General features: G+C 43.5%; 1 protein-coding gene and 1 pseudogene across 4 annotated transcripts in view; one reads left to right on the top strand and one right to left on the bottom strand.

The window, feature by feature from the left end:
- ZNRF1 (zinc and ring finger 1) overlaps positions 1-23,702 on the bottom strand; it is a 118,886-nt gene that overhangs the window by 41,292 nt on the left and 53,892 nt on the right. The window lies entirely within an intron of this gene.
- On the top strand, positions 2,650-3,846 carry LOC105706804 (dnaJ homolog subfamily A member 1-like; annotated as a pseudogene).

The following is a 23,702-nucleotide window of genomic DNA, read 5'->3' as shown; positions in this document are numbered from 1 at the left end:
CTGGAGATGTCTATGTGCAAAGCAACTCTTCCTGCCTTCTTTTTCCCCCCTTTTCTTAAAAGGCAATAGTGCTACTAAAACACTACATCCTAACTTTGGTAAAACAACTCAGATCTTTAAAATGATGAGCCAATTAACCCTATTCACCCCTTTAGCCAAAGAGCAACAGAAAGTACCATTTTTCTGACTTTCTTGGGTCCCTTTGGTGTTCCTCCAGCATCAGCTTGATTCTATCCATTTTCTGAATGAAGCAAGGGAGGATGAGGTGGGACCCTCACAATTTTTAATGTATCCAAAATAACTGAGTGAGGAACTTCTGGCCCATTTCACAGAAGAGAAAAGAAAAAAAAAAAAAAAACTCAGACAAGTAAGGGAATAGATGTTAGGTGAAAAGGGAAATGTGTTCCCTGGCCTTGGCTACCAAGGCCAAACTTAAAGCAATGATTAGGGCGATTTCATTTTGTGCCTTGGAAGGAGTGGGTTGTGTGGCTGCAGAAGTGGTGAGGAGCTTGTTGCACAGATGCTGGACCCCAGCACCAGCCCCGGCCCTGCTTATCCACTGCAGCAGCTGGTCTCAGAGGCCCTCACACACACCTGGGGTAGTCTTCCTCCAAAGGTCCTGCTATTATAGTGGGATCACTGTGTCTGTAGCTTTTTGGACAAATATTTGAGTTTGGCTTTAAAAGGCAAAACCGATCAACTAGACAATATGTGAAAAAGGAACGGTAGGTATGGATCAGAGCCCCATTCTGCCACTGGAGAAAGGGACTGGCCACAGTAGCACAGCTGCCCCACTGCTGGTGCCCCCTGCAAACTGAAACTGACCTTGGCCTGGCTAGTATTGATTGGTTCATGACTTTTTGAGACAGGGTCTTGGCTCTGTCACCCAGGCTGGAGTATACTGGCGTGATCATGGTTCACTGCAGCTTCGACCTCCAGGGCTTAAGCCATCCTCCCACCTCAGTCTCCCGAGTAGCTGAGACTACAGGTGCATGCAACACTGCTCAGTCTTTTTTTTTTTTTTTTGTAAAGACAAGGTCTCGAATTGTTGGTCAGGCTGGTCTTGAATTCCTGGCCTCAAATGATACTCCTGCCTCAGCCTCCCCAAACATTTGGATTAAAGTCATGAGCCACTGTGTCTGGCCCTTTTGTACTATTTTTTAATTTTTCTGAATGTTTGAAAGTTTTTATAATAGTTTTTTAAAGCTGCAGTGAATTGTGTGATATTCACATTAAGCAGGATAAATGATTATAAATAGCTTCACCTCAGCTCAAATTTTGCTGCCATGTGGGTTAAGAAAAAGCGTTTAGTTTTCAGAGTGTTCTGGATTTCAGATTTGTAGATAATAGATGTATTAATTTTGTGGTATTACCATTCTCATGTACGTCTTTAACTCTTCTAGAGTCGACCATTGTGTGTGATATTCTGTGCAGATCCAGTTAATGTTTCTTCGTGTTAATTAGTCAATTCCTCTAACATTATTAAGCAATCTATCCTTTTTCCATTGCTTCATAGTGCCCCCTTATTGTATATTAAATTCCCATATATACATGGGTCTTCCTCTGAGATCATTATTCTATTTCATTTGTCTATTACCTGTTTTTGCGCAGACATCATTTGCTTTTAATACTATGGTTTGGAAGCTTAAAGTTCCCTTTTCTCTTCTTTCTAAAGTTTAACTTAGGTAATCCAAATGCATTTAAAAATAAAATTTCTTCAAAAAAATCCAATTAGAATTCTGAATGAGTTTTACTTGTAGCAGACTGTATTTTCCAAAGATAGCTGTACCAATATAAATCTCATCCCACATGACCTTCTTACAATGTGATATCAGCACTCCTCTATGGAGACATGGGGTCTATGTTCCCTTGTACCTGGAGTGACCTCCCCACCTGCCTCAACCAATAGAATGTGCTATGTGACTTCCAAGGGGCAGTCAGAAAGATAAAATGGCTTTGACTTGGTTCTCTTTTGGGACAAGGGCTGTGGGAGCCCTGAGTTAACATGTACTTAGTGCAGTGACCCAGAAGGCACCACATTGGAGAGATCACATGGAAAATATACACAGGAACAGAGATGCTGGAGAATTGCAGCTGTCTCAGACCCCGACTGCTTGAGTCTTTCCAGACCAGACATCAGGCATGTGAGTGAAAAGCCTTTCAGATGGTCACAGCCACAGCTACCATATGACTGCAACCTCAAGAGAGGTTTCAAAAGCCAAAAATGCTGGCAGAGCTGCTCCCAAATGCTTGGTTCACAAAAACTGTGAGATGTAATGATTATTACTGTTTTAAGCTATTATGTTTTGGAGTACTTTGTTACCCCACAGTTACTGAAATAGCACTGAATTTCTAAGTCAAGGAGAAAAGAAGATTATCATTTTATAATACTAGATCTCATGCAAGGACATAGAATGTCTTTACATGTATTTGGATCTTCCAGAGAGGTTCTACGTATCGTTTAAGTTAATGAGAAAAACTTTATAGTTTTTTCTGCTATTGTTTTGTTTCTTACAATATTTCTAGGAGGAACTTTACAGAACGCTCAGTGAGAGGCGGAGGAGTGGTAGCTGCCCGAGCTGCATACAGCTCCGCGCTCCTTCCCACTCCCTCACACACCGACCTCAGCCCGCTCACCGGCAGTAGAAAATGGTGAAAGAAACCACTTACTATGATGTTTTGGGAGTCAAACCCAATGCTACTCAGGAAGAACTGAAAAAGGCTTATAGGAAACTGGCCTTGAATTACCATCCTGATAAGAATCCAAATGAAGGAGAGAAGTTTAAACAGATTTCTCAAGCTTACGAAGTTCTCTCTGATGCAAAGAAAAGGGAATTATATGACAAAGAAGGAGAACAAGCAATTAAAGAGGGTAGAGCAGGTGGCAGTTTTGGCTCCCCCACGGACATCTTTGGTATGTTTTTTGGAGGAGGAGGAAGGATGCAGAGACAAAGGAGAGGTAAAAATGTTGTACATCAGCTCTTAGTAACCCTAGAAGACTTATATAATGGTGCAACAAGAAAACTGGCTCTGCAAAAGAATGTGATTTGTGACAAATGTGAAGGTAGAGGAGGTAAGAAAGGAGCAGTAGAGTGCTGTCCCAAATGCCGAGGTACTGGAACGCAAATAAAAATTCATCAGATAGGACCTGGAATGGTTCAGCAAAGTCAGTCTATGTGCGTGGAGTGCCAGGGCCATGGGGAGCAGATCAGTCCTAAAGATAGATGTAAAAGCTGCAATGGAAGGAAGATAGTTCAAGAGAAGAAGATTCTAGAAGTTCATATTGACAAAGGCATGAAAGATGGTCAGAAGGTAACATTCCACGGTGAAGGAGGCCAAGAACCAGGACTGGAGCCAGGAGATATATAATCATTGTGTTAGATCAGAAGGACCATGCTGATTTTACTCGACAAGGAAAAGACCTTTTCATGTGTATGGACATACAGCTGGTTGAAGCACTGTGTGGCTTCCAAAAGCCAGTATCTACTCTTGACAACTGAACCCATAGTCATCACCTCTCATCCAGGTCAGATTGTCAAGCATGGAGATATCAAGTGTGTAATAAATGAAGGCATGCCAATTTATCGTACACCATATGGAAAGAGTCGCCTAATCATCGAATTTAAGGTAAACTTGCCTTAGAATGGCTTTCTCTCTCCTGATAAACTGTCTTTGCTGGAAAAACTCCTACTGGAGAGGAAGGAAGTGGAAGAGACTGATGAGATGGATTAAGTAGAACTGGTGGACTTTGATCCCAATCAGGAAAGACGGGGCCATTACAATGGAGAAGCATGTGAGGATGATGAACATCATCCCAGAGGTGGTGTTCAGTGTCAGACCTCTTAATGGGCCAGTGAATAACACTCACTGCTGGCATTTTAAGTGCAGCAGTGAATGAGTAAGGACTATAATCATAATATGCTCACTACTTGCTCTTGTTTCTGTTTTAATCAACTATAGTAGTGTTTTAAAAAAGAATAAAGGCAAATATAAAAGCTCAAAAAAAGATATTTCTAGTTGATAATTGACGGCCTAGAGAAAGTCAATTTAATTTGACAGATTTTGTTCACATCTGTTCATATCAAGTAAAAATAAAGTGTTATCTCGTTCCTTCTTTAATTTTCCTTTCCTTAACCTGTTGGTCAGTACCTGCACTATTATGTTTAACAAAATTTCCTCCTGGCCGGGCGTGGTGGCTCATGCCTGTAATCCCAGCACTTGGGGAGGCTGAGGCAGGTAGATCATCTGAGGTTGGGAGTTCAAGATCAGCCTGGCCAACATGGTGAAATCCCAGCTCCTCTAAAAACACAAAAATTAGCCGGGTGTGGTAGCGCATGCCTGTAATCCCAGCTGCTCAGGAGGCTGAGACAAGAGAATGGCTTGAACCCAGAAGACAGAGGCTGCAGTGAACCGAGATCGCACCACTGCACTCCAGCCTGGGCGACAGAGCAAAACTCTGTCTCAAAAAAATAAAAAATCTTCCACTGAATAAATGTTTACTGTAGATTTTTGGTACAACATTTTAAAATCAAATTGTTTCTTTGTCATTATTTTGTTGAGAATGTTAAACACAAAATGGCATTGAACTCATCAAATTTGTTTTCTGTCTCAAGTGACATAATCATGTCTTCCCCTTCTTTGGTCTATTGATGTTATAGGGTCTCTGATGTTGAACCAGTCTTATCTTTTGGGGGAAAACAGTTCTTGTGATGTATGTCCTCAATATATTATTAGATCAATTAGCTGATACTTTATTTAGGGTTTCTGTAATAGAGGTGCCAGGAAGCTTTTTCATTTGTGATCAAACATTAGTATCTATTTAGTCTTTTTTCTGTAGTGGTCAGTTTCTTGAAAGAAAGAGTCTCCACACTCTTGTCTCTACCACTGAACTTCTGGAACTGAATGGGAAACAAGTTTGGAGCCTGGCTGCAGAGATGCCTTCTGACCCTGTGGTTTGGCATCTCACTCCTACTTCCCTTCCTAGGTGCTAGGCCAAGTCCATGTACTTCTGCTCTCCAGAGGAGCCCTCCCAACAGGTACAGGGCTCAGAGGGACAGTCACCTGAGAGAGGGGCAGCAGCAGCAGCTTCCACATACAGGACTTTCCAACAGTTCTCTTGTATCTAAAGTTAATTGTGATCTGGCCAATAATTGGTGGAATGTCCATAGGAAGGGCTATCAGTAGCCTCCAAAAGGGTAAAACTTCCATATACTGACTTGTCCACAAGCTGAATTAAAGGGAAAAGAAAAAAGCAAGTTACAGACATGTAGAATTTGACACCCTTAGCAAACAAAGAAAACCCATTCATGCTTGCACACGCATAAGGAAGGATATACTTCTGAGCATAGACACCCATGTATCACAAGGGCTACCTGGTCACCCAAGAGCAGGGAGATAAGGGCAGAAGAAGGGATAAGACCCTTAACTTTAAGCTTCCTATATTGTTTGATTCTGTGATGATGAACTCAAATTACTTTCATAATTAAAAAAAATTAAGTCCTCCCACACCCTAATGCCTACACTTATTATCCCTGATCTCAGCTAGAAGTCACAACAGTTGGCACTGCTACTGCAAAGGTGTAAGTGACAAACAGCTAGAGTGTGGCTCTGGCCAGAACAAACAACAAAACCCTGGAGGAGTTGAGAAGTTGCTGTTGATGACAGTAGTCTAAGGCATCCCCAACTCAGGGAGGTGCTAACACGTCCAGCCCTACAACACGCAGGGGTGACCTGTCAACCCCAGTGAGGAGCTTCAGCCGCAGGTGCTTCTGGGTTGGCAGACTGTACTAGAGTGAGAAGTGAACAGCCTCCCCCAGGCTTTCTTATCATTTTTGCTTTTCCTCATCTTCAGCTCTAGCTGCCTGCTATCACTTGGAATACTATAATTACCAAGGCGATGGGATTGTAATTTCTCCTACCATAAAAGCACATTCTCTTTTTTCCTTATTTGAAAGCACAAGAGTTACTCAGCAAGGGTCACAGGGACACGGTCTATCTCTCACGTTAAGTAGGGTGAGAAACGCCCACTCTTCATTCCTGCAGAACCAGGTCTGCACCCCATGCACCTGTCGCTTTGCTGGGCCCTGTGAGGGGCAAAGGATGGCACATGCACTGCTGAGGGAGCAGCAGAGTGAGCTGGGGCAGAGCCAGTAGTCGGTTCTTCCAAAAAGCCCTCTCTGGCTTTCCCCGATACAAGACACATGGGGTGCCAGGCATTACAAGAAGGGCCAAGAGCAGCCTGAAAAGGTCTCCATTCTCTCTCCACAGCAGCTCTGAGTCCATTGCTCATTTAGCTCTTCCATGGAGTGGGGAGGGCAAGTAGGAAGAAGAAAAAAATGAGAGCGTCAGCCCACATTTCTAGAGCCACTCCTATGTGCCAGGCAGCTTCTAGGATATTTATTTACATTGTTGCATTTAGGCCCATGAATCTCTGCTCTAAGCACTATTATTTATTTTATTTGATTGATTGATTGATTGAGACACAGTCTGGCTCGGTCACCCAGGCTGGAGTGCAGTAGTGCGACCTTGGCTCACTGTAACCTCCCAGGCTCAAGCGATTCTCCTGCCTCAGCTTCCCAAGTAGCTGGGATTACAGGCGTCTGCCACCCAGCCCTGCTAATTTTTGTATTTTTAGTAGAGACAGGGTTTCACCATGTTGGCCAGGCTGGTCTTGAACTCCTGACCTCAGCTAATTCAACTTCCTCAGCCTTCCAAAGTGCTGGGCTTACAGGTGTGAGCCAGCACTATTATTACTCCTACTTTACAGATGAGGATACAGAGGCCCAGGAAGGCAGCTATGAGTGACCAGAGCTAAGATCCCAACCCAGGCAGCCTGACCTCAGGGCAAGAGAGAAAGAAATTCCCAGGGCAAGGTGGGGGGTGTAGAGGAATAAAACAAACCAACACTCAAGACTTGTTCCTCTTTTTCAGTCAAGGACAAATCAGGTCCTTATCTCAAATATTAGTTAATCGGAGACTCGAGGTAGGGGAAAAGTTTCCAAGAATAATATTCCCATATTCCTTGGGGTGATCTAGAAATATATACAATGAACTATAAGAAACACAGGGAGGCTGGGTGCAGTGGGTCACATCTGTAACCCCAGCACTTTGGGAGGCTGAAGCGCGGGAGGATTGTTTGAGGCTAGGAATTCAAGACCAGCATGGGCACACGGTGAGAACTCATCTCTACAAAAAATTTTAAAAATAGCCAGGCAGGGTGGTGCACGCCTACAGTCCTAGCTACCTGGGAGGCTGAGGAAGGAGTGACACTTGAGCCTAGAAGGTAGAGGCTGCAGTGAGCCATGATCATGCCACTGTACTCTAGCCTGGGTAACGGAGTAAGACCTTGTCTCATTAATTTTTTTTTTTTTTTTTTTTTTTTTGAGACGGAGTCTCACTCTGTCACCCAGGCTGGAATGCAGTGGAACAATCTCTGCTCACCGCAACCTCCACCTCCCAGGCTCGAGGGATCCTCCCAATTCAGCCTCTCAAGTAGCTGGGACTACAGGCACACACCACTACCCCTGGCTATGTTTTGTATTTTTGGTAGAGATGGGGTTTCACCATGTTGCCCAGGCTAGTCTCGAACTCCTAAGGTCAGGTGATATCCCCCTGCCTCAGCCTCCCAAAGTGCTGGGATTTACAGGTGTGAGCCACTGCACCTAGCCAAGACCCTGTGTCTTTAAAAAGAAAAGAAATATCAGTAACAGAGCTTTGCATTTTCACAAAAATCCTAAGCCAGGAGACTATCTCCAATACTTCTCTAGTGCCACCTAGCATGAGGGGGGCAGATACATACAGGGAGGTCACAGCCAACCCAGAAGGCCACTCTTCCCCTCCTCATTGCTGAACAAAGGCAGCGACTGCACTGTGTCTGGAGTTTCCCTCCTCTCACTCCTTCTCTGATTGAGTCTTCCACTCACAGAGCTTAGTGGAAGGTCTGCAAGGTGCTCGCAATCATTCACCTCTCTTGATAGCCCCTGAATTTCAGAGTTCACGAAGTAACTTCACAAGCTTCATCATTCACTCTAGAAATGACCAGCATTGTCTTCCTTGATTTATTAATTCAAATACTTTTAAGAGTAGATCAAGGTCTTTGGGCTAGAATTAAAAATACACCAATGAAATACCATAATGTATTTTTCCAAAACTAAATGCCATGTACACCTATCCACAGCAAACACTGAATGCAGCACCCTGGATGCCAAGCAGCGTGGAGGTGGCAGACGTCAGAGATGAAGGGAGAGAAAGTACAACAGTTGGGGCCTGGCTGGAGATGTCTACCCCAAATCTAGGCTGGAGTTAAACCCTCACTTCCAGGAATGTGGACACCCTACCGGCAGGCTAGAGTGCCTCCCTGAAGGCACTCCCTGCAGATCAGGGTGGGAGGAATGACCCAGGGCTTTCCAGAGTCTGGCTGTGGGTGCCCAGGTTGCTGCTGGCCTGGTGCACGGGAAGAGGGGCTACACAGGAAGCTGACAGCAGGTACGTTCTCATGCAGGCCTGTCCCTAGCCACTCGCGTGACTCTGCACAAATCTTAGCTTTGTCTCCTGTTTTTCACTTGTACAGTGAGCCTTATGCCTCTAAGTTCCCTTCCCATTATAAAGCCTCTGGAAAGTTAGAGATTATTGTCATTTTTCTTTCCTACCACAGGTCCCCTCAAGGGGAAGTTCCGGGAGAACCTTGGGTTCTTCCATCCTGAAGAAAGGGAGCACTATCGCCAGGTAAACAAAAGGAGCTGGGAAGCCCCAGGCCTCCCATGTGGTAAATGTTCTATAATATTGCCAGAACTCACACCCCGGTTAAAAAAAAGTCTGTATTAGAAAAGGCAAGGGGATATTTGTTATTCACACACAGCCTGTAACTTAGAAGATTCCTCCTCGTTCCTCCCCATGTGGCATATGGCCAGGCCCGCCTCTCCTAGCACCACAGTACAGCCCCCCACCCCATAGGAGCCTCCATTACCCACAGTGGCTAGATGTACGTACAGAGGCCTCACAAAGACATGAAAGACTGAGGACTGTAGGAACATTCATCTTGCCACAGGCGGCCAAGAGGAGCCTGATATGGGGGCATCCTCGCTCCTCCTGGGTGATCCTGCTACACACACAGATGAGAAAGTGAGCTCAGGGGCATGCGGCCAAAGCTGCTGTAGAAAGGTAAAGACACAGTCCACATTTGCACTCTCTCTTACTTAGCTCTTTTAATTGACTCTTTCTGATAAAGAATTCATTTCACTTCAGCAACTGCCAACTTTAGCAAAAGGTCAGAGTACTGGCCGTGAGCCACTGTCGATGGAAACTTCTCAGCTGCCTTCAGAGATGCCTTGAGAGGCTGGTGCTCCATGGGCATGGGCCTCTGCTGCCTTCATCTCCAAGGGCTATGCTCCACACTGCTTCCCAGGGAGAAAACGACCAGGCATTACCTTCTTCTGCCACGCTCTTGAATACAGAAGGTTCTAAGCCTGTTATTACAAATGAGCCAGAACAGCTCTGTCAAAGCAAGTTCTGTAAGCTGTCTCCATTCTTCTGAAGTGACTGAACAGCCATTTGCTTAGATTTCTCATTTCACTTAGATCTTGCAGCGTAACAACGAGAACATGAATATTTTTTTCATTGACACTTTGTCAAGTCAAAAGTGTAACCTAATTTTAAGCCTCTCTTACAGATTACCTTAAGTGAAATACAATATAAACCACCGTCTTCCACTGTCTCGGCAGCAGACTCTTGGGAAAGGGAACCTCTCCCAGTTCTGCTACACTTGGGCCAGTTGTCAGTAAAAGGTGTCAGCCAGGTCAGAAGCTGACGCAAAGAATCTGGTTCCTCAGAAGAGTGCTTTAAACCAAGCTGGTGGCAAGACGACTCATTCTGTTAAGAAACCTGGTAGAGTGAAAGTCATACTGGGGTGTAGGGCTCAACTGAGAACTCCCATACTTTTAATGTCTTCTTCCCTAGGTAACTTCACCATCACAAACACATGCAAAATCAAATCGCAAAACTGCTGGCTAAAACATCAGAGCTGTCCATCAACAGATGAATGGATAAAGGAAACATGGTACATATACACTATGAAGTACGATTCACCCATAAAAAAGAGTAAGAGCCAGTCATCTGCAACAACATGAGTGGAACTGGAGATCATTATGTTAAGTGAAAGAAGCCAGGAACAGAAGACAAACATCATATGTTCTTACTTATTGGTGGGATCTGAAAACCAGAACAACTGAAGTCATGGACACAGAGGGTAGAAGGATGGTTACCAGAGGCTGGGAAGGGTAGTGGGGGGAGGTGGGGATGGTTAATGGGTACAAGAAAAAACAACAGAAAGAATGAATAAGATCTACTATTTGATAGCACAAAAGGGTGATTATAGTCAGTTAATAACTTAATTGCATATTTTTAAATAAAGAGTATAATTGTTTTGTGTGTAACTCACAGGATAAATGCTTGAGGGGATGGATACCCCATTCTCCATGATGTGCTTATTTCACATTGCATGCCTGCATCAAAACATCTCATGTACCCCATAAAAACGTACACCTACTATGTACCATAAAACATTTAAAAAATAATTTTATCCATGCCCAGAGCTGTTTGTAAAAAAAAAAAAAAAAAAATCAAAAAAAATGTTTTTTAAATCAGAGCTTCATAGCAGGATCTGAATTCATTAGTGTCCCCTGAAGGGGAGTCACCACTGCACAGCCTTACTGAGAATTTCCTTCCCCATTTTCTTAGTCTTCTCCTCCTCATGCAGTTATAAAACTCTAGTACCCTCATAGTACAGGGGAGAAATAGAGACAGCCTCAGAAATCTACCATCAAAATCAAGGGTGCAGCCAAGATTAAAATCCAAGTTTTCCGGCGGGGCACAGTGGCTCACGCCTGTAATCTCAGCACTTTGGGAGGCCGAGGCAAGCAGATCACTTGAGGTCAAGGAGTTCAAGACCAGCCTGGCCAACAGGGCAAAATCCCATCTCTACTAAAAATATAAAAATTAGCCGGGCATGGTGGTTTTTGTCTGTAACACCAGCTACTTGGGAGGCTGAGGCAGGAGAATCAATTGAACCCGGGAAGTGGAGGTTGCAGTGAGCTGAGATCACGCCACTATACTCCAGCCTAAGGGATAGTGAAACTGTCTCAAAAAACAAACAAACAAAAAACACGGATTTCCTGAGGCTGGTATGCTAGGGTGGATTTCATGGTCATGGTGCTCAAATGTAGAGATAGGATATATTTCCCTGCTCCTGCCACAGGCAAAGTGGGACTACCCTAACTTAGAAAACTGTTGGCAGGCACATTGGCTCATGCCTGTAATCTCAGCACTTTGGGAGGCCGAAGCGGGCTGATCACAAAGTCGGGAGTTTGAGACCAGCCTGGCCAACACAGTAAAATCCTGTCTCTACTAAAAATACAAAAATTAGCCAGGCATGGTGGTGTGCGCCTGTAATCCCAGCTACTCAGGAGGCTGAGGCAGGAGTATTGTTTGAACCCAGGAAGCAGAGGTTTCAGTGAGCCAAGATTGCATCACCGTACTCCAGCCTAGGTGACAGAGTGAGACTCTGTCTCAAAAAAAAAAAAAAGACAACAAAACTGTGCCATCACCTTGGTTTTTAACGCAAGTCCAAGCGCGTCTCAGTTTCCTACAACTGAGAGAAGCTCCTCATATCCTGGGCTGTACCAAATAATCAAACCAAGTCTAGTCATAAAATCCTAGCCAAACTGTCAGTCTGATCCCCTAGATTCGTAAAGGAGTGAAGAGAGAAACGAGAAGAACGAATGTGAAGAACGTGACTTTCAAGAGTCAAATGACACAAAGCCAGGCTGAAGGAGAGAAAAGGAAGGATCAAATCCATCAGCCTAAGACCTTTACTCCATTTATACAATTTTATGGATTTATAATTTTATACAATTTCCAAACATTACAGGTAGAGTAAAAACTTTGAACTTTTGGCTCCAAACACTTCTCTGCTCACATTCAGAAATGGAAGGATCAGTTAAGACCCGCGAACAAACTTCAGGAGATAGATGGGAGTCTTTCTGATGGCTGAAAAACCCATTCCTAGGTGATGTGAACCATTTCACCACAAACAAAAGTAAGAAGATGGTAATTTTCTTTGATACCCCCCTGCATCTGAGATTTGTTATGCTTGATTCGAATTCATTATGCTTTTCTTTTTGAAAATCCAAGACACCTGGGGCCAAGACTACAAGGGCCAAGGGTAGCTGTAAAGCCCTGACACCTACTATGAAAACAGTCCTGACGGTGGGCAGTTCCTCTGGCTCTTCCTATAGCAGGCAAGCCTAACACATTCTGAGGCTTCCTTCACTGTTCCCACATGCTCACACAGCTGGGGATTAAGGCGAGTATCTAGTTGTTTATATTCAAGTATGGAAAACCTAGCAAGTAGCAGCCCCTTGGAGGAGAAACATTTGGCAGCAGATCATAACAGTCCAAGGAAGACACAAGGTGGTCACCTCCTCTGAACTAAGGCACACAGAAAGCCCAGCGCATCACCTGGGGGATGAGAACCGATTTATTTAAAGGAGAAACGAGAAGGAACCACCAGGATGTGGAACAACTCTCCTGAGTCCAACCAGCAGAGCAAGATGGGTACTAACACTCACTGCCATCTACCTTCCACCTCGTCTGTCATCAGGTTACCAATTCAACCCAAAGTGCTTTTCCAAAGCAGCATGATGAGGTTTGCTGCTCACTTTCTGCCCAAGTGCTGGAAGCCCTATTGTCCAGTAGGGCTCTGATTCCCCTTTAACTGATCCCCACTATAGCAGTCATTTCTGGTTTAGAGTAGTTGTCCTGTCTTTAACCATTTATCTCATCCTTTTCAGAGGTCTTAGCCACTGTTTTTCCCCTTAGTTTCTGCTGCCTGCAGTGGTGTTGGGCCAGCAGGTTTGGGGAAATAATTCTTGGGTTTAACAGTTATTGTATTATTCTTAGAGTGCTCCTTGCAAGCAAAGCTACTGAAAGCCAAAGAAAAAAAGCTGCATATAATGGATGAGAACAGCCCACCTCAAGAGACCAGCCACAGAGCTCCTAGGATCTAAATGCTCCCACACAGAAAGCAAAGGAGTGGCCATGGTGGTGCATGCTTATAGTCCCACGGAGGCTGAGGTGAGAGGATCACATGGGCCCAGGAGTTCGAGATCAGCCTGGACAACATAGTGAGACCCCTATTTCTACAAAAATAAAATAAAATAATAAAAAACAATATTTTTTAAAAAGAAACCAAAGAAAAAAGGGCAGGTAAAGTATCAGTGTATTTAGAGGACCAGAAAGGGTGGAATAGTGGTTCTCTCTCAGGCCACATATTTGTTGAGAAGGTATACAACAGCAGTGGTCCTTACTCTTCTCCACACACAGCCCAACAAGTATAAACAGCAGTTTCTGAATGGGCGCAGTGGCTCGTGGGATATGCAGGGGTAATCCCAGCACTTTGGGAGGCTGAGGAGGGTGGATCACCGAAGTCAAGAGTTTAAGATCAGCCTGGCCAGCATGGTGAAACGCCGTCTCTACTAAAAATACAAAAATTAGCCAGGAGGTGAAGGAGAGGAAGGCAGTAAATCACACTGCCACGTGTGTACCTATGCAACAATTTTGCATGTTCTTCACATGTACCCCAAAACCTAAAATATAATTTAAAAAAAGAAAAAAAAATAAGTAAAAAAAAAAAAAATTAGTCAGGTGTGGTGGTGCACACCTGTAATCCCAGCTACTGTACTCAGGAGGCTGAGGCAAGAGAATTGCTTGAACTCGGGAGACAGAGGTTGCAGTAAGCCAAGACTGTGCCACTGCACTCCAGCCTGAGGCGACAGAGCGAGACTCTAAAAAAAAAAAAGATAAAAATGAAAAATAAAAAGTTTCCAATGCTGAAGGAAAGAAGGAATTCCACTGACTTCCTTGCAAAGCAGCTGTTATGACGACCCTGAGGCCAGGGAAGATGAATCCCTTATTTATAAAAATGAGAGAGACTGAGATAGCACCTGAAAGGCCAGAATGAATCTGGTCACTCTGCCATAACAAACAGGCCAAGCCCTGGCTAAGGAATAAATTGCTCCTTCAGGAGCTTTTCTTAATCTAGCACCTCTCCATCCAGGATCAAATCAATACATTAAAAAAATCTCCAAGTCTTGATTAAACCTGGTGATTCAATCAGAGCAAAGAAGAAAACAAAACTCTGTGGCCATCTATATTTGTATCAGAATAACCAACTAAATTCCCTTTAGATTAGAAATCTGGCATGAATAAGCAGGAAACAAGCACATGAACTACACTGGAGTCACAGGAGCAGGGAAATGCAGCAGGACGTCAGGGTGGGGGAATTCCAAGATGCCCCAGTGGTACCTGATTCTGAATGAGAGAAACCCCCAGGAGATTCTGAACAAATCTGAAAGAAAATGCAACAGCACCACAGTACTCTGTACAGAGGAATGCCCATCAAAACAAGAATCTAAATCTGTAATACCAGCTACCCAGGAAACTGAACTGGAGGATGTCACAGGCCTGAATGCATCTGGAGAGGATCTAGTGGCATTAGAAAGTCTTTTCCTGGCCGGGTATGGTGGCTCAGGCCTATAATTCCAGCACTTTGGGAGGCCAAGACAAGTGGATCACACGAGGTCAGGAATTCAAAATCAGCCTGGCCAACATGGTAAAACCCCATTTCTACTAAAAATACAAAAAGTAGCCAGGCATGGTGGTGCGCACCTATAATCCCAGCTACTCGGGAGGCTGAGGCAGGGGAATCACTTGAACCTGGGAGGTGGAGGTTGTAGTGAGCTGAGACCATGACACTGCACTCCAGCCTGGGCGACAAGAGCAAAACTCCATCTCAAAGAAAAAAGAAGTCCTTTCCATGAGATAAGTCCTAGGAATGAAAATGAGGATCTATCCTCTCACATCATGATACTTGTGAACTTCAGTATCTGTATCTTCAGTATCTTTGTCCAAACAGAGGACCACTACCAGATTTATTTGTTAACCAAGAAAGGTAAACATCGACAACACACATAACATCAATATCATACATAATCTTATATCTGACTTTCAAATCTATTCTGTTCAAAACCACTAGAACTTATGAGCAGTACTCTCATTGAAAATGATGGAATCCTCTACCATACTCAATCCTTTGAGGGCCTCTGGCCAGAGCTGCCTGATGAAAATGTGAATGAACAGTCACTTGGTTTGCATGCTGAGCTGTATAGAATGAAATTGATCCTTTTATAGTTCAACTTCCTTAAGCCTATACCTCTTAAGAAGATGATTCCAATTCATCTTTATGGATCTTTACAAACTAGATATAACAAGAAGTCCTAATGTTAAATGTTATACAGAACTGACTATCAGCTATTAATGGCTAAAATGATTACAGTCCTCAGAATTTTCTCCAATGGCAAATATGCCCAATTACATAGGAATATAATGTGCCTGCTCAGCAAAAAAATGGATCTAAATTCTAAACAGCTTAGAGACGGCTTAGGTCACTGGCTGGCGAATGTCTTTACTGAGGAAGTACTGGAGCAGAAACATTGATGGTTTTCTTAGAAGCTTGTATCACAAGAGACACCCCCTTGGTCCTTCAATGATGTGTCCAGTTGCAGACAAGGCTGGCTTTCCCAGGTAATGCTACTTTTAGTAGGAAAGGCAAAAATTACCCCCACAAGACGAAGTGTTTATGCTGTTTTTCTTCGGTAAAATCAAAGATCTTTAATCTCTAAGGTCACTTAGAAAGCTAGGTAGGGTCCCGAGGTCAAGACTGCGGCATTCTTCTGCCTTTCCAGCAGAAATGAGACTCTACAGGCTGGTAGGAAGGAGCTCCTTCCTCCAGGCAGGCAGCTGGTGTGTCCACAATGCTCCGTGGACAAAGGAAGGAAAAGGCCTCTTATAGGAAGATGAGCAATGCCTGTCATCAGGCCTGCAGTCTACCCAAGACTACAATGACTGAGGACAGAACACAACCTACTCCTGGGCTGGTAGAATGGAAGGTGCTGGAACCAAGTTCTTCACAACAGAGACATCTAGTAACTTAAATCAGGGCACTGGTTCTGCTGCAAGAAGGTGAGATTCTAAATCATACCTTGGGGACTGGAAAGACAGAATGGATACACACACACAAAGGAGTGGTTCTAAATTCTAGTAAAACTGGGCGACAGAGCGAGATGTCACCTCAAAAATAAATAAATTCTAGCAAGACAATGTTGCCACTTTATTTAAATCTGAGAAACAGTTCCTTTAAAAAGCATTAAAATGGGAGCAAGGGGAAGAGTCCAAACAATGTTCCCACACTTCTCAATTCACTCCCTGCCTCAATGCAGTATGGGGTGATGCCTGGCCCTGCTTGTTGCAAGAGGAAAGCCATCTCTCTACAAACAAACACCTGCCCACCCACTGTGCCTGTTACAAAGGGCCTTCTTTCTGAATTTGCTCTGGGAAGCTGATATGATCACACTAACAGGTTCATCAAGACACCCTGCTCCTTTAATTTCTCCTTTAAAACAAGAAAGCTATAAAAAGACCAAGAAGAGAGTCAGGATCTCTTGTCTGGACTTGACCTGTAAAAAAGGCTACATAGAGAAAAAGAGGGCTGGGATGGTCCCACTAACGTGGGCAGTGAAAGCCAAGGCACCATCGCCAGGGAAGAATTCCCACATTCCTAGAGAAGCCATACTCCATGTGAATAGGTAAGGCCAATCTCCCAGGGGTATTAGTATCAGGAGAGAAATCAAGTAATGCCACCACAGAACTTAGCTGGAGAAAACGGCCAGAGGAGCACAAAGTGCTAGTATTACCTGACTGCTAAATTATTAAATTGCTGCTTGAAGTAAAAGGCAATGATTCCTTAGACCCTTAATTAAAAGCACCTGACACAGAGCAGCATCAAGACTGATAACACAGCATGAGGACTGAGAAGCCCACAAGTGGTCCCATTCTGACCATACCCACACTTTCCCCTACTTCCCTGCAGACCCTGTGAAGCAATCTGCCCAGAGAATCAGGCAGGAAAAGATGAGCCAGTGCCTGGCTTGTCCCTTGAGCCACCAAAGTCAACAAAGCAGACGGAACAGGCAGGGTGCTGGGAAGGCAGTGGCATCAGCTTCTCCCAGTGGGGCCACCCCCTAGCACAAATGGACTTTCAGAACCAGACCCAAGAGTCCCCCACCCTCACAACAAATGTTGCTGCATTTACTTTCCTTCTCCAAAGCAAAACTGCTGAAGCCAGGCACTGCACTTCTGGACCAACACAGTTAAGGTCCTTCCCACTCTGGAAGACAAAAAGCACTCAGCTGGTTGAAACACAGCAGGATGAGGATTTTCCACACAGGCTTCTGTCTTTTTCATAGGAACCACGAAACCAGAGGAGACTAAGGGGCCTTGCTTAGGAGCTTGGGGGAGCACAAAGGGAATTGTCAACAAGGAAGGAAGAAATAATCTAAAATGGAATCAGTCCTGTTCCCTGAAGAAGAAGATATGGTTCATGCCACGAAAAGCAAAGTTTTGACCAGGGCTTGGGAAGACTCAGATCACCAATGGGAATGTCTAACAGAAGAACCCGTGCTGCCACGATGAGCCAAACAAAGCCAGCAGAGGTGACCTGAATGGGGACAGGAGCCCAGGAACAACCTGGGAATACCCTAAAAGCTCTTTTCGAAGGTCTAGACTTTCTCGAAAATGTGGTGTGTACATACCAAAGTACAAACTGAAAAGACATTTTCGGAGTTTGTGAGGAAATTACTACTTACAGGAGTCCACTTTGCTTATTTCATAAGTGGATGTGTTTTACAGCATGGGGCACACCTATCATGGGCATTAGGGAAGCTCACAAATAGCCCCTGATAGTCACAGCCACTGGACATTGGCGTTTTTTTTTTTTTTTCCTAAGACAGAGTCTTACTCTGTCGCCGAGGCTGGAGAGCAGTGGTGTAATTTTGGCTCACGGCAACCTCTGCCTCCTGGGTTCAAGTGATTCTCCTGCCTGTCTCCCGAGTAGCTGGGACTACAGGCGTGTACCACCAGGCCCAGCTAATTTTGTAGTTTTAGTAGAAATGAGGTTTCACCATGTTGGCAAGGCTGGTCTTGAACTCCTGACCAGGTGATCTGCCCACCTTGGCCTCCCAAAGTGCTGAGATTATAGGCGTGAGCCACTGCACCCAGCCAGTGGTGACTTTTATGTTTTCAGCTGGAGTCCTCAAGTTAGAGAACAAAAATGCTTTTCTGACCCTCTATTCCCACCTCACATGTATATTCAGATAATTGGTGTTTAACTTTACGTTTCTATCTAGACACCCACCTGAACTAACTTTATTAAGTGGGGTGGGAAGTGAGATCACTCCCACCCACCCCCACCCAGATTTCCTCTGTGATCTATAAATAGAGCTTTGGGAAGGCAATCAGCCTACTTAGAGCAGGAATTTCAGTCCATTTCCTCAGGAGGCTCCTCCCTCACTTTCAATCCAGAAGTCTCATGGAGCTAAACCAGAAGGCGCCAATTCACATCATGTTCCCAACAGCAGCAAATGAAAAGGCTCAGATTCTCCTCATTCACATGGGTCACCAGCCTTGCTTTAATTCTGTAAGTCTGTGTTCCACAGAGCAAAATCACAGAAGAGATCATGCAAAGATTAAGACTTCATTTGGTGAAACGCATCACAAAAGTAAGATGGACAGACTAACGGATGGTGGGAAGGAAGGTTGTACAGACAGTTTGTGATAAAGCAATATAGACAATGTTGGCTGCACAATCCAGGTGGGGGTTATATGGGTGTTCACTCAACAGTTCTCTCAATTTTACTGTCTTTGACACACCTGCCTGCTGGAAATGGAGGTGGCCTTGAAGAAGTGAGAATGGCAGTCATAGCCCTGAGGTCAGAGGACCTGGCCTCACCTTAAATAAGCCTGATGACCTGGAAGAGGCCTGTCACGTCCCCAGGGTTCTTTATTTAAAACAGTAGGCATCAAAATCAGGGAGCTTTTACAAACATCTCACGTTTGGGGTCCACTGAGTCTACTGACTCACAATGTGAGGCAGGTGGGGTAATATATCTTTTCTTTTTTTTTTTTTTTTTCCTGAGACAGGGTCTGGCTCTGTCACCCAGTCTGCAGTGCAGTAGTGCCATGCTGGCTCACTGCAACCTCTGTCTCCTGGGCTGAAGCAGTCCTCCCACCTCAGCCTCCCAAGCAGCTAAAATAGGCACACGCCACAACATCCAGCTAATTTTTTTGGTATTTTTGGTAGAGATGGGGTTTCACCATGTTGCCCAGGCTGGTCTCGAACTCCTAGGTTCAAGCAATCCTCCAGTTTTGACCTCCCAAAGTGCTGGGATTATAGGCGTGAGCCACCGTGCCTGGCCACATTCTCTATCTTAACAGGGGTTTGGGTTTCGCTGATGCATGTACTTGGAAAACCCAGTGAACATGTAATTAAAATCTGTACATTTCATTGTATATAAACTTTCCATCAAGAGGAAAAAGCTATAAAGAAACATTTAACACCAATTAATGATGTACATATCGAAATATTTAAAGGTAAGTATACAGATGTCTGCAGTTTGAAATGTGTAGAAAATAAGAGGTTGATAGATACATAAACAAGTGGACAGATGGATAGATATGTGATGATTAAACAAGCATGGCTTAAAAAAAGATGGGTCAGGAGCGATGGCTCATGCCTATAGTCCCAGCACTTTGGGAGACCGAGGAGGGCAGATCACGAGGTCAGGAGTTCAAGACCAGCCTGACCAACGTAGGGAAACCAGTCTCTACTAACAATACAAAAATTAACAAGGCGTGGTGGCATGTGCCTGCAATCCCAGCTACTCAGGAGGCCAAGGCAGGAGAATCACTTTAACCCAGGAGGCGGAAGTTGCAGTGAGCCAATATTGCACCACTGTACTCCAGCCTGGGCAACAGAGCGGGGCAACAGAGACTCTCCTGCTCGCCACAGTGGTCTGTCTATAAGTTTATAAACAGATAAAGATGCAACATGACAGACTTGTAAGTTAAGTCTCATCTTTCTCTGTGAAAATACAGACTAAGGAAAGATTTAGGAAACAAAGTATTTCCTCTGAACACAGTCATTGATTCTTCAAGACTGCCCTTCTGTGTATGGGACTCAGTGTAAAAGAGTTTGAAACATAATTTATATACAATTTATACTTAAATAGGAGAGAAGTTGTGTAAGAACCATTAAGAATATAAAGAGAATGTTATATTTTATCCCTTTTTGTAATCATCTCATCCAGGGTAATTAATGTGAGAAAAGTCTTCCGTCATAAATTTGACTTCATTAGCTATCCAAGAATTAATATTGAAAATACATCATATAATTTAGTGAATATGGTTTTCTATCTACCATATTCATTTCATCTCTACCAAAAATACCAAACTCATCCTTATTACATCTTATTTGATACTAGTGAAATCTCCTGATTAAATTCACATGCATGATAGGAATGTTGGAAAGTCTTCAGCATGAATCAGATCTCCTTCAGCACGATCAAATTCATACTGGAGAGAAACCTTATGAATGTAATGAATGTAGAAAAACGTTTAGCCTAAAGCAAAACCTCCTGAAGCATAAGAAAATGCATACTGGAGAGAAATCTCACAAATGCACTGAGTGTGGTATAGTGTTCTCTCGGGTCTCACCCGAGAGACTTTTCTCTTACTCTACACCTGAGAAGTCACACAGGAAAGAAAGCATATAAATGTAATAAATGTGGAAAAGCCCTCAGCGAGAAGGAAAACTTCCTTTCTCATCAGAAACATCACACTGGAGAGAAAACTTATGAATGTGGAAAAGTTTCTACTCAGATGCCAACCCTCATCAGATACCAGAAAAATCATACAGGAACCAAACCCTATGCATGTAAAGAATGTGGCAAAGCCTTTAACAGCAAAGCATATCTCACTGAGCATGAGAAAATTCGTACCGGAGAAAGACCATTTGAATGTAATCAGTGTGGAAGAGCCTTCAGCCAGAAGCAATACCTCATTAAACATCAGAATATCCATACTGGAAAGAAGCCCATTAAATGTAGTGAGTGTGGAAAAGCTTTTAGCCAGAAGGAAAACCTCATTATACATCAGAGAACCCATACTAGAGAGAAACCTTATGAATGTAAAGGGTCTGGGAAAGCTTTCATCCAGAAGTGAAGCCTCATTAGACACCAGAAAAGTCACACTGGAGAGAAACCTTATACATATAAGGAATATGGGAAAGCCTTCAGTGGCAAATCAAATCTCACTGAGCATGAGAAAATTCATACTGGAGAGAAACCCTACAAATGTAATGAGTGTGGAACAATCCTCAGGCAGAAGCAATACTTCATTAAGCATCACAATACTCATACAGGAGAGAAACCCTATGAATGTAATAAATGTGGAAAAGCCTTCTCTCAAATCACATCACTTGTTGTACATGTGAGAATTCATACAAATGATAAGCCTTATGAGTGTAAGGTCTGTGGGAAAGCCTTCTGTCACAGCTCATCTCTTACTGTGCATGTGAGAAGACACACAGGTGAGAAACCCTATGGTTATAACGAATGTGGGAAAGCCTTTTCTCAGTTCTCAACTCTTGCTCTGCATAGAAGAATCCATACTGGTGAAAAACCTTCAGTGTAGTGAATGTGGGAAAGCTTTCAGAGAAAAGTCACATCACATTAGACACCAGAGAATTCATACTCATTACAGTTCTCTATGAATGCCTTGGATTTAGCAAAACGTTCAGCAGATTTTACACTTAATAGTGTATTGAAAAATTCATTTTACATTAAAGTGACATGAATGTGGGAAGTCCTTCAGCAACAATTCAAAACTTAAATACTGTGATGTTTAATAAGTATTACAGTATAAAGAAAACCTTTTCCCCCAAAACTCCTACAACAAGCATTATTGATGCCATACTTCTAGGAGTATTTTCCCTGAAGTTAGGATCTAGTCGTGGACACTACTTAATGTGTTCCTGGAAGGCCTACCAGATGCATTAAGAAATCGATATGAGATTTATAAGGATTTGAAATTAAGAGACAAAATTATCATTTTTGTGATATGTTTTGCTATATATATGACTCGTAAAACTATAATCATCAAAATTATTTGTTGTTGAAGCAGTCATAAAATTGGGACTGAGATATAATACTGAATTCAGAAATATGTGCATAAATATATAGGGAACTTTTAATTGATGGAGGTGGTATCCCAAATTGGTAAGGAAATCATGGATTATTTAAAAATTGACTCTTCATATGGAAAAATAATAGATCTCTGCCATCATCATACATTAAAATATTTTTCTTAAGAATTCCAAAAGTATTGAAGACTAAAATGCAAAAAGCAATACTTAATACTACAACAGGTTTTGTTTTGTTTTTTGAGACGGAGTCTCACTGTGTTGCCAGGCTGGAGTGCAGTGGCGCAATCTCGGCTCACTGAAACCTCTGCCTCCGGGGTTCAAGCGATTCTCCTGCCTCAGCCTCCTGAGTAGCTGGGACTACAGATGCGTGCCACCATGCCCAGCTAATTTTTGTATTTTTAGTAGAGACGAGGTTTCACAATGTTGGCCAGGATGGTCTCAATCTCTTGACTTTGTGATCTGCCTGCCTCAGTCTCCCAAAGCGCTGAGTTACAGGCATGAGCCACTGCGCCCGGCCCACTGTAACAGTTTTAGAGGAAAATATTTTTAAGACTTTGGGGCAAAAAGAATTTCTAAAACATTCCAGAATACCTGGCAGTTCCACTCTTGAGTATAGTAGTCCCCTGTTTTCTGCAAGGGATAGACTCCCAGATCCCCAGTGGATACCTAACACCCAGATAATACCAAACTGTATGTTTTGTCTTATATATACATACCTGTGATAAAATTTAGTTTACAAATTAGACACAGCAAGAGATTTAAAACAATAATAAATATAATGGAACAATTATAACATACTGTAATAAAAGTTATGTGAATACGAAAAAAAAAAGATGTGTTTGGAGGTGGGCAGTAGCGGAGGTAGCGGTCTGTCGCCCAGGCTGGAGTACAGTGCAATCATAGCTTGCTGCAGCCTTTAAGTCCGAGGCTCAAGTGATCCTCCTGCCTTAGCCTCCTGAGTAGCTGGGACTATAGGCATATGCCATGACACTCAGTTTTGTTTTGTTTTGTTTTTTGTAGAGGCAAGGTCTTACCATGTTGCCCAGGCTGGTGTTAAACTCCTCAACTCAAGCAATCCACCCGCCTCAGCCTCCCAAAGTGCTAGAATTACAGGTGTGAGCCACCATACCTGGCAACAAGTATTTTTACTTTTTAAATATCAGAATACACTTTATTTTTATTTATTTATTGTTGAGACAAGGCCTGGCTCTGTTGCCCAGGCTGGAGGACAGTGGCACAATCTCGGCTCACTGCAACCTGTGCCTCCCAGGCTCAAACCATCCTCTGATCTCAGTCTCCCAAGTAGCTGGGCCTACGAATTTTTGTATTTTTCATAGAGACAAGGTTTTGCCATGTTGCCCAGTCTGGTCTCGAATTCCTGGGTTCAAGCAATCCTCCCGCCTCAACCTCAGAAAGTGCTGGGATTACAGGAGTGAGCCACTGCACCTGGGCACAAGTATTTTAAAAAGATCCTCAGATGGATTAAACAAACTATAGTCCATCCATACCATGGACTACTACTTAGCAATAAAAGGAATGGACTACTGAAATA

The sequence above is a fragment of the Aotus nancymaae genome, unplaced genomic scaffold, assembly GCF_030222135.1.
Source record: "Aotus nancymaae isolate 86718 unplaced genomic scaffold, 86718_ANA_hifiasm-v0.15.2.pri h1tg000030l, whole genome shotgun sequence".
Classification (NCBI taxonomy): Eukaryota; Metazoa; Chordata; class Mammalia; order Primates; family Aotidae; genus Aotus; species Aotus nancymaae.
This window is presented reverse-complemented; position numbering and strand designations above follow the sequence as displayed.